Genomic DNA, 12,246 nt, shown 5'->3' on the forward strand with positions numbered 1-12,246 from the left:
GTCTCTCAAGCCTATACAGCTTGTAGTAGGATGACATGTATAAAAAGTATCATGTGATCAAAATACTCATTTGCCTAATAATTCTGCACACAGTGTACAAGAACAAGAGCCAGAAGTAGATGAACCTCAAACGACAGGCAAGGCATGGTAGGACGATTCCCCTTTATTTAGGTCATCAAGTCTGACATTATCTTCTACACATGCGGTATACCTTGAGTAGGAAAGAGGAAAGAAAAGGAACAGGAGGCCATTGTCTAGATATCATAATTAAGGATGAGCAGATCCGTGGAAGTCTGGGTTCTCCGTGTTAAGTTGGACTTTAGTTAAAAGTTTGGTTTGGGACTCGGACTTGACCCTGGACCCCAAATCTCATATAAGTCAATGGGGACATGAACTTTGGTGCTGGAAAATGGTCGTAGTAAGGGCTAGGAAGCTGAAAAAGGAAGCAAAATGGTGGTAAGACCAGGACAATTGCCCTGAACACAAATGTGGATGGGGAATAAATTTTAAAAAAATGACATGTAGTTCCCACTATTTTTGATAACCAGCGGGGTGCAGCTCTCAGCTGTCTGCTTTAACTTGGCTGCTTATCAAAAATAAAGGGGATCCTATGCCGTTTTTTTAGATTATTTATTTAAATCATTGTAAAAAATGGTGTAGGGTTCCCCATATTTTTGATATGATGTTCTCAGAACAAGATTCCATGGGTCACTCGCGGTCAGTGATAGGTACGGGATTTCTCACAAGTGGTGAAATTCCGCGTCTGCTGCTGAAAAGGAGTGAACTATGGAGCCTTATTCTGAGAACATTTTCAGAACGAAGCTCCTTATGTCACTTGCAGTCAGAGGTAGGCAAGGAATTTCTTACTTTTTAAATAATTAAATTTAAAAAAATTAAGGGGGACCTCAGGTCATTTTTTCCTTTTTATTTTGTTCACAAGAGCGTACAGGCATCTTCCCCATGACGAAAAGCTTGTTGATTGCCTGTGCTGCAGCCTTTCAATGACTTTTATTTTAATTTAAACAGCACCTGACCTTCGAACTCGGACATGGACTTCCTTGAAAAGTCCATGCCCCAGTTTGAGCGTTCAAGCCCCAGTAAACAAACAAAAAGGACTAAGCATGGAAACGAGCACACCATATCTGAGAATGATGAAGCCACCTGCGGGCGGCGATATGCATGGGATTTCCATGCCCCTTTCTCCATCTTACTGATCCTAGGTACTCACTAGGATTCTTATTTGCAGCACATGTGGATGTTTTGCATTTTTCATTGTGTTTTGCATAGTCCTTGCCACAGGGCTTTATTATATGTTTGTCATGCTTGCATTAGGTCTTGTTGCCTTTTTAGGGCTGATTATCATGTTTTGTACAGGCTCGGCACTATTCTGCTGATTTTGTCATGTTATTGTATATCCTCTCTTACATCCACATGGGCTTATACCTATGGTAGCCTCCTTTGGTTTTTGCTATATTACAATAGCTGCTACAGGGTTGTTCCATTCCTGAGGCCTTACTTGTACTTGTTTTAATGTTTTTAATGAGTGGGTTTTTTTGTTATCAATAAAATGTCTTTTTTTACTCAGATATGGTCTGTTCATTTCCATGACTAGTCTTTTTTTTGTTTACCACTGTACCATACACTAGCATGGAGCACCCTTTTGATTATTGTTCATTTTGCTATGCTGCTCTTTCTCCATATATACCAGTTTGAGCCACGGACTCCGGTGTCTGGTACGAAACCCGAACTTTACAGTTTGGGTTCATTCATCCCTAATCATAATCAGATAATGAAACTAGGTGAAAAATATTGTAGTGGACAACCCCTTTAAGGGAACCCTCTAACAAGTAGGGGTGTTCCAATGCAGAGAACCAATTTAAAGGCAGAATAGCTATGTATCTTGTTATCCATTGTTATCAACGATTGATGTAAATTCCTGGAAAACACAATAAAAGATTCTTTAATAGAACTGAGAGTCCTCAGTGGTTGATACCTTTAATGGTTAACTGAAAAAATGGTAATAAATAGCTTGAGACTACGCAGGTCTCTTCATCAGGCTCAGTATATATCCTACAGAGTGGAAAACATCCTATAATATGATGCATTCTGTAGACCCCATAATGCCTTTTTTTTTTTCTTTCAAATAATGGCTATGTCTTTTATTATTTATTCTAGTAGAGTTTTTACAACTACATCTATCTGTTTTCTTGTATAGGGATCTTTCCAGTAGCAGAGAATCAAGAAGCAGCCCTGTTCAGAATGGTTGTAGGTATTAGAAATTAAATATCCAGCCCTCGGGACAACAACCTGTCCCGGCAGATCTGGGGATGGGATAGCTGGATATTTCTCCGAGAGCTCGGATGAAGCCTCCTGATAATTGTCACCTCCCTTATTTAGTACAGAATAACGTTTGATTGGTAGAAACTGTTAGGCTATGTGCCCACGCTGCAGAAAATGCGCGGATTTTGCCGCGGATTTCTTGCGGAAATGCCGCGCATTTTTCAGAAATCTGCAGCACAGCTACTCCCCAGCCATTTCTATGGCATTTGGGAAATGCTGTGCCCACGCTGCGGATTTTTCCGCAGCGGAAATCATGCGGATTTCCATGCGGAAAAATCTGCAGCATGTCAATTATTGTTGCGGATTTACCTGCGGATTTTGCCTATTCAATTGAATGTAAAAAAAATCGCAAAATCCGCAACGAAATCCGCAACAAATCCGCAACAAATCCACACAAAATCAGCACCTATGAAAAGGTGCGGAATCCGGGGGAATGCTGCGGATTTAGCTGAAGAAAAATCTGCAGATACAGAGTCCCATGGGCACATAGCCTTACTGCTGGCAGAAATCAATAAGAGGTAGAGGCATCTAGGAGCCATGCCAAAATTATTATGGAACATCTGGTAGCCAAAGAGTTAAGAAGAAGCAACCCAAAAAATCCATGTCACCTTTGATCCATGAATTATAAGCTAATTTATAAGATAATAATCAGAAGTATTTATACATCGTTCTTTTTTTTTAAAAGATCCCAAAGCTGCAAAACAAGTCACTCAAAACATAAGAGCTGCGATCATAAAAGGTGGAGATGTGCCATGGATGAGTGCTTTGCTTTGATTGCCACTCCGGTACATGTCGATTACTTGGCCCATTTTATAATGCCAAATTGCGAACTGTGGAGATGCTGCAACCGTGGCATCCAGGTCTGCACCTTTGGGTGAACAGAGTGCTCTCTATTGCAGCTTCCTGGAGGGTGAAATAAGTGAACTAACCTCAAATTATGATGTCACCTCTGGAATTTTTTAATACTGAGAAGCTCAAAACCCATAAAGTAGGATCCTGAGAAAGAATGTGCTAAGCCAATTTACAGACAGTTTCCACAGAAGATAAAGAGCAACACTGCCATCTACTGGATACTTTAAAAATGACTTTATCAATTGTGTAATGTGTTTGTATCAAATAAAGGACATTGATGTAAATGATTTAAGTCGAAGAAAAGTAGTAATTCTTCCTTAAACTTCTCTTTATCCAATGTAATAACAAATGTTCTGAATATGTTATTTCCTTTTAAAACCAAAAATAAACAAAAAATCACTCATTTGCTAAACCAAGCACATAGGCCTAGCCGCCATGATGAGAACAGAGCAATGAGCCATATTCTTCTCAAGCCGATGGCTGTGTCCCACCCCGTGCCCTGTATGTGCAGAATAGAAGTAAACTGTGGAAAAAGAAAGCGCAATAGGGTCTTACCCGGTATATACCGAGAAAATATCAAAGGAATGCACTCACCTCAAGGAGTTGTGTCAGTCACAACTCCTATATAAGCATATGGTGTTAAGATGAACTCTGCTGCAGCCCCCGTGGTACATAACAGAGAATAATAGAGAAGGGTTTATGCCGCACTATTCACCAGAAGAGAGGACAAGGAGATGATCAATGTTCCTTTATTGTAGCTTGTGTCTATGTGGCGCCCCTGACTTGGTCAGGCACCACAGAGTATTGCACCCAGTCGGGAACAATGCTTCCAGGTAATCTCCAAAGGCCAGGATGAGGTGCACACACAAACATATAGTGACCAGGCCTCCCACATTACCAGAGGGGACCCTTGGGTAGCCAGTAGGAGTTAACTTTCAATTCCCAGCTGGGGGTGTGTTCAGGGGCTGGTTGCTAGGAAGCAGGGCAGAGAGAGAGAGGAAGAGGAGAGTCTGGAGGAAGAAGTTGAAGTGTGTGGAAGGGAGCAGAGGAGCTCTCGTGTCAGACAGGTCCTGAGGAGTGCAGTAGCTGAAAGCGGGGGAGAAAGGAGTACCGTGGGTCGGCCTGAAAATCATCCAGAGAGAAGGGTGGCTGAGTACGGAGATCCCGGTATCCGCGCACACAAGGGGAACTAGGTCCCCAGTACAGGCAGCAGATCATCCAGAGCTGCTTAACCTACAGGTGGGGGGGGGTACTTCATGCCCTCACCACGACTACACAGAGCTTGAGCCAAGCAGCAATCACCAGGCCCATAAGGGGACAGGGCCAGAAGCCATCCCACCAAGGCCACGCTGCCGGCAGACGAGCCAGAGAGAGGGGAGCAGGGTGGTAACAGCTTCCCTGGAGGGGTCCTACCACGCTTCAAGCAAAGGATCCTCCTAAAACAGAAAGAGTGCAAGGAAGGCGAGTGGACAGCTACCCTCAGAACGGCCTCCTGGAATTCCTGGTTCAACCTGGTTATCACAGTGTCGCCCGGGCATCTCACCGTGACCTCCAAACAGTGAGTAAACACGTTGAAAGACTTCTTGGACTGTGTTTGAGTCATTCTGCGACCTGTGGTCCCACACACATACACCGGGGCCTGGGGCTTGCCTCACTCTCAGGGGGCTAATATACTGACTGCACCCACCATCAGCCCCAGGCATCCCTTAATCTGCAGTGGCGGTCCCCGCTGACCGCAATACTGAGAGTGGCGTCACGACAATCCTAAAAGAAGGTTCCCTACCTGTGACCAGACTGTTCCATCCGCGTGGAGTCCCTGAAGGTACTGCACAGACATATACTAGCGGGGCTTCACATCTACGCCTTTCATGAGCTCTGCTCCCTTCATCAGGACATACAGCACAAAAACAACATATCTGCTGCTGATCCAAAGATCCCAGCATAAATACAACAAAAAAGAAGAAAAAAATGGAGAAAAAAAAAGAATGTATGTGCAGAATATGCAGAATAACATGGCAGTCAGCTGGTTCTCTGATACTGTCCTTTGATGGCATACGCCTGTCTATCTTCAGACCATGTTCTTGAACAACTCACTTGTGACGTCCTTACTTTGGGAATATTTCCAGTGCTTTCCATACAATTGCAAAGAAATATAAAGTCAGTTTGTACTTATTACTATTCACTTCAAAACTGCTTTAATTCCTATAGATCTATCAAAAAGACTGACCCGCACATCCAGCAGCTGTGAACAGGTGCCAGCTGAAAACACAATATAACTACAAAAATACATACAGCTGCACTCTAAAATGCTAACAATAAATAAGGGAACCCCGGTATTGCATTACTGCTATAGGAATATTTGAAAAAAGAGATACTTAGCTTATGTATTGGTCAATGCATGTGAGCCCGGTAACCACGGCAAGGTGATCTATTTCATATATATATATATATATATATATATATATATATATATATATATATATATATGTATATATATATATATTGGAAACCTAACTGTAAATATGTCTATCTCAGTTAAAAAAACAACTTGTCTAGGCACAGAAAGGATCCAGCTATGCAAGAGGGTAACCTTAATTCCTATAGAAGCCTAGCTAGTGGTGTAATTTAAATCTTGTGGGCTACAAAGCAAAATCTCCAACAGGGCAACCAACTATGGCAGGTCTTTAATAGTAGTAGTCTTTTTATATGAGCCAAAGGGACCTTTTCAGTTCCTTAGGCTCCTTACCCCGGGGTGAGATTGCAACCTCTGCACCTACTATATTTATATCTCTGAGCTTAATAAAGGAGACAGTGACTGTGAGGGTTAAAAAAAAGTTAACTTTTTTTATTATTACTTAATTGGTAACCCATGAGGTTTTTTAGGACAAGTTTAAGGGAGGAAGCAGACGGTTTATAATTGCAGTGCGACACATGGTGCTCAACTTCTGTCATCTTGGTGAGAAAAATGGATCTGTAGTGGCTGATACTGCAGAAAATATTTTCCCACTGAGGGCTGTGGGTGATTGGACCAGATGTCGGAGAAGGCTGGATCATTGGGGTGCCTCTGTAGTGCCCCTGAACCCATCAGGGTGCTACAAGGTTCTGCATCCCCACCAGCATGCAGGGCCTACCCCCTTAGGGACCCAGAACCCCAGTGCCCGTACCACCAAAAACCCAGGTAATCCCAGTTTTCCCCAACAATCCCCCATACAATGGTACCCAGCTAGGGTGGAACCATGGATGGCCGCCTAGAGGTGGAGCCACTACAGTCCACTAGTTGACCAGGTGGGAGGGGCAGACTGTGGAGAGTAGTCGGGAACACAGGAAGTGAGGAGGAGAAGGGAGACTGCAGTCAGACAGAGCAGTCTAGACTAACTAGAGGAGTTCAGAGTTGACAGCAGAGGTGAAAATGTGGAAATGAAGTGACTCCCTGACTTGGGTTGACGGTGACCTGGTACCCAGGAGAGGTAGTTGCCGGTGGAGTATGATGGAGTACTCCCGGAACTACGCACCAACGGGGTACAGGACCCTAGGACAGGAAAGAGCTTCAAGCCGACCTATTAACACCTGCACAGCAAAGGGGACCATCAAGGACATTGCTGACCCTAAAGAATCCAAAGACTCAGTAGCAAAGATAGATCCAGGGACAGGACCAGAGACTCCATCCCCACAGGGTTCACGCTACCGTCAGGCGGACAGAGGTGGACAAACCACAAACCGGGGACTACCAGTGTTCCATACCATGGGGACCCACTTACCAGAGACAGGTGCAGGGGAAGAATGTACCAGAGTACCATACTGGCACTGGGATGAAGGGGACCTGGAGGCAAAACCAGCTGGCTTCGGGCAACTAGTTAACACCCAAGAAGTGAGTAAACCAGTTGCACTGAATACCTGTCTGGATTCCTTCTTCCAATGTCTACTGCACCATACACCTGCTGGGGTAACACCCTACTTGCAGATGGCCCAAGTCATCAGAGCTGCACATTCCATCAGCCCAAGCAAAACCTGCAGCGGCAGCTCCCTACACTTAGCCGCAACACCACAAGTGGCGTCACAAATAACTTTATTCACAAATCCCCTGTAAATATTCCCCATTACAAAAAAGGCCCAGGGCACGGAACCGGGAACGGCTCCCACCGTGACACTCCCAATAGAGACACTACCCAGAACCGAGTACCCCATATCCCTAAGTGCTACAACCCTTTTTCCTGGCGTCACAAACAGGATTGAACTGGACCCGGTCAAATCGGGTGATGTGTGCCTTAAAAGTTGTATTATATGGACTGAACTTTATTGTTTGAAGAACTGCTGCCATTTTGCTGTGAAAAATAACTGCACCACAGCAGACCAAAAGGCACGAAAAAGAAAGCCCTGCCCCCTGGGAGTATCCGGAATGTAAAACGAAACCGGAAACAGGGAGCATGGAGGCCCTGCATGAGAATGACTCCAGGACTGTTACTCACAACAACTCTGCTCCAGGGGATCATGCCAGTGTCCCAGTTCCACCAGGCACCTGGATTGTGGAGAGGCTAGAGGCAGGGGTCCAGCGGCTGTGCTGGACTCTGTGTGCGGGACACCTGCAGCGAGTCGAGAAGTGGAAGGCAGAGATGATGGAGGTGGAGGCAGCCATGCGGGCTCAAGAGAGTGGAGCGCCGCTTCACCAGGCTGCACCGATCCAGCTACCGGGATCCATCCTCAACCAAGTCGTGTCACCGCCAAAGACAGAGAGACCAGAAGCGGTCGCATCACCTTCTCCGCTGGAGAAGGAGCAAGCATCATCTTCACCAGTGGTTATCACCCAGCCTGCTGAGTCATCAGAAGCCACGGAAGAGGCCGCCGCCAGTGATGACGACCATCCCTAGGTACTGTGCCCAGTCACTGTTGCGGCTCCAGTAGCGAGCTACCTGTTCCAGGTAGCGGGAAAGTCATGGTCATTACCTGGGAGCGGGTCTGTGTGGAGGAGGACACCCGTGGAGGCTGCCAGGCTATGATCACCCAGTTGGCCCGGGAGCGGGAGGCGCGCCGGGCGCAGGTGGAGGCCAGAGACCTCCAGGAGAAGCAGCATCTGTAGCTCACCACCTACCGCGCCCGGGGCCTGATGTACCAGGGTGTTGTTGAGCGGTTCAGCATCAAAAGGGGATGGGGGTTCATTGCAGAGCCCGGCCTGAAGGAGGGAGTGCTCATCTCCCGCCAGGATGTGAGACCCCATCTCCCCAGAGGACACCCTGATCGGGTTCTGCATGTGGGTGACAAAGTGGCCTACACCCGGCACTATGGAGAGTGGGGCTGGTATGCCCTTGATGTGGAGGTTCTTGCTGAAAAGCCAGCCCTAGCTCCCACTTCAGTTCCCACTGCAGCACCAGTCCCTCAGCTGCCACCAGGAGGCAGTGCAGGTGCATGGGACCAGTGCACACAGACTCTGAGTGCTGATCACAGGAGGCCAAGTGAACCTGATGGTCCCTTCCCAGCACCCTGGTAGCTAAAACCTGCTATGCGTCACAAATAACTTTATTCACAAATCCCCTGAAAATATCCCCCATTACAAAAAGGGCCCAGGGCACGGACCGGGAATAGCCACCATCGTGATACTCCCAATAGAGACACTACCCGGAACCAAGTACCCATATCCCTGGGTGCTACACCTCTAGCTGCCGATTCGGATGTGATCAGGCTACAGAGAGCGAGGCTGAAATGGCTTAGCCACCCCGTTCCTGTCTATGTCCAAGATCAGCAATCTATGTGGGAAGGAAGAGGGAACATGCTGCAGGTACTTAAAGGGTATGTGTCCATGATCAGAACTCACTGCGTCCTGGACGCAGTGAATCCTGACCTGCGGGTGCGCGATTCTCCTCTGCAAGAGACCGCAGCTCCTCATGCCCACGATCAGGGTTCAGTGTTGCTGCCGTCTCTCGCTTGTGTACTCCCTACGGAAGACGTATGTGTGACTGGTTATGAGTCCCTACGTTTTGTTGCCAAGAACAAGCTAATCAAAATCCTCTGCACCACAACCACCAGACACACCAGTGGATCGCCTGAGTGGAATAGGGTCACCCACTTGGGGGGTTGGGTAAGGGGGGGTCAGGAGTGTCAGGAGACAGTCAGTTAAGCAGTGACTCTCAACAGGAGAGGTCACAAGTCAGTTGAGGAGTGACTCTCAAGAGGAGAGGTCAGGAGCTGGGCTCCGTGAACTACTAGGTGGCAAACGTTGGTCTGGGCCTAGTAGGAGATGGACCCCAGTCGCAGGGGATCGGACTGTCAAGGAGGACAGCCGGAGGCCTTGTGCCATCACCAGGCAGGTGCCAGGGCATGACGGGGTACGTGGATCCTAGGTCAGGGAGTAGCTTCAAGCATCCTGACAATTTACCCGACGAGGACGGAGCCTTCAAGATCCCTTCTCCACCCGCTCCAAAATCGGAGTACTAGCGCAACGAGGGGGATAGGACTTTCCACTACACGGTCCAGAAAATCCAAAGCGTGAACTGTGAGAGCAAGCTCACCCAGTTAGCCACACTGGGTAGTGGGACCCGATTAGTTTCAGACTAAAGGGACCAACTAGAAGACAAGGTGCCACGGGAAAAGGTCACAGGCCAACAGGCAACACCAACGGGCACGGGACCCAGGCGTGCTCCCTCTCAGCGGCAGCAGTGTCCAGAACTTTGGTTTACTACAGTTGTCGGTGTCAGCGTTATTGGTCTGAGTGAGAAGGCAAGTGACCCTTACCGTCCCAACGGCACATCCAAGTCACCTTCACCGAGTCCCAGGGGCATCCCCCATAACCGTGGAGGGGTTAAACACCTATCTGCCCACACCATCGCCATCGGGTACTCCCAATTGCAGCAGCGGTACTCCAACTTACCACGCACCACGGGTGGCGTCACAAACTTTCCAGACCATCCCCTGTACATAACCCCCTTGGTTTGAGGATCCGTACGACCCCGGGTCCGGAGCCCTCTCGAGCCACCGCGGATCCGGATCTGATTTTGTCAGGGCATCACAGATGTAAGGTAACCTTTAGATACAAAATAAATTGATCTATACAAACCTGCACACAAGCTAACTTTTCACCAGCAGCTAAAAAACCATATCAACTGTATCAATTTCTATAATTAATTGAAATAATGTGGTCACGGGTCCCTCCGTTTTTCCTAACAGCGGAACACCTATGGATTCCATCAAAAAGCAAAACTTCCACAACAGAAAAAATCTGCGGAATGTCTGGACCCCTACAAAAATAAAATTTAGGTAGTATAAAACCAAAGGAATGCCTTTATTGCTCCTCACTAAACCATTTCAAAAGGAGTCTAAACAGCCCAAAATAATAGTACGAAATTGTACCTGAGCTGACTAGGTGGCAGACGGCAGAGCAGGGCCATAGGCGACAGAGATCCAGTTGCGGGAGACCTTAAGTGGACCGAGGCAGGGTTGTAGCCAGCCGGTGCTGACAGTGGGAATCCGGTCCGGAGGCCGTACCCAGTCGGGGTACCTGGACCCCAGAGCAAGGACAGCTTTAAGCACCTTCCTAATTCACCAACAGGGGACAAGATTCCAGATCTTGTCCCATTAGCAGCCCGGATAGAGCGAGATGGAAGCCCAACGCGGGGGATAGGGCGTCTGCTTGTGCCTACAGAGATTCCGAGGGTCAGCTCTCGCGGGCCATAGCTCCCGCAGCAAAGACACAGGGAGTGGACTTACCCCGTTTCATGCGGACTAGTCACCACACAAAGATACAACACAAAAGTGCAGGAGGAAGGGCCCCTGTCCTGTCACCGGTGTGCGGGACCCGAGCACACCCCTACAGAGGCATCCGGCCTTGGTTTACAATAGAGACTGCGGAGACTCCATCACAGGTTTCTCAACGCTGGCAGGAAACTAGCCAGGTCTTTCACCGGGAAGGAACAACCACGGGAAGGGCAGTCTCCAGTCAAGGAGACCACCTATGCCAAATATGGTATCCATCCACAGACAGCTGTTTCGGGGTATTTGCTCCTCATCAGTGTGGAGTAGGAAACTGGCTAGTGGGAGCATTGCCTAGTAGAAGACTTCATAAGCAAGGATGGTCGACCTTAGGGAGATCAACATCCAACACTGCGGAGACACCATCACGTGTTTCTCAATGCAGTGATTCTAGAGCAATGCCCCCTGGGAAATATTCAAAACAAGAAAGCCTGCGGACACACCATCACATGTTTCTCAACGCTTGCAGAAAACTAGCCAGGTATTTCACCGAGAAGGAACAACCACGGGAAGGGCAGTCTCCGGTCAAGCAGGAAACTAGCCAGGTCTGTGATGGTGTCTCCGCAGGCTTTCGTGTTTCCAGGGGGCATTGCTCTAGAATCACTGCGTTGAGAAACACGTAATGGTGTCTCCACGGTGTTGGATGTTGATCTCCCTAAGGTCAACCATCCTTGCTTATTTGGTTTAATAGGACTCTGTGTGTTTACTGACCCTCCAAATCAGCACAGCCTCATCCAGCACTACGACTACCAACTGTAAGTTCCCTATTTCCTGCCTCCTAAAGACTGCTCCCTTCAACCCTTCACAATACCCTGGGCCCCGGGACTATACCTCCCCTACCCGTGGAGGGGATCCCACCTTGCTGCCCTGCTCCATCAGCCCCGGGCACCCCCATATCTAGGCAGTGGCAGTGTCACCATCCATCACCGCAACCCACGGGTGGCGTCACTGACAAAGACTCTATCCCCTGTAAATAATCCCTTTTCACTCATAGGCGACGGACGGCTGTGCGATCCCCGGTTCCGGCTGCCACTCGAGCCACAGCAACCGCCCAGATCCGAGCGCCTTGAGTGGCCCCCCTGATGTGCTCTGCGACAATTTGGCGTCACGAACAGGATTCTTACCACATCCGTGACCTGGATGAAGTGCGCCTTGTTCCTGAACTGTTGATCCGTGAACTTTGGAATTTTTGGACTGCCGCCATCTTGCCCACGATTTTGGCGCCAAAAAGGACAATCTCGCCATCTTCTTCCCCGCGAGTTCTAAGCCCCGCCCCCTAAGAATGCGGGCAGAACCCGGAAGTTGCAAAGGATTGTG

This window comes from Anomaloglossus baeobatrachus, chromosome 4 (genome assembly GCF_048569485.1).
Source record: "Anomaloglossus baeobatrachus isolate aAnoBae1 chromosome 4, aAnoBae1.hap1, whole genome shotgun sequence".
Lineage (NCBI taxonomy): Eukaryota > Metazoa > Chordata > Amphibia > Anura > Aromobatidae > Anomaloglossus > Anomaloglossus baeobatrachus.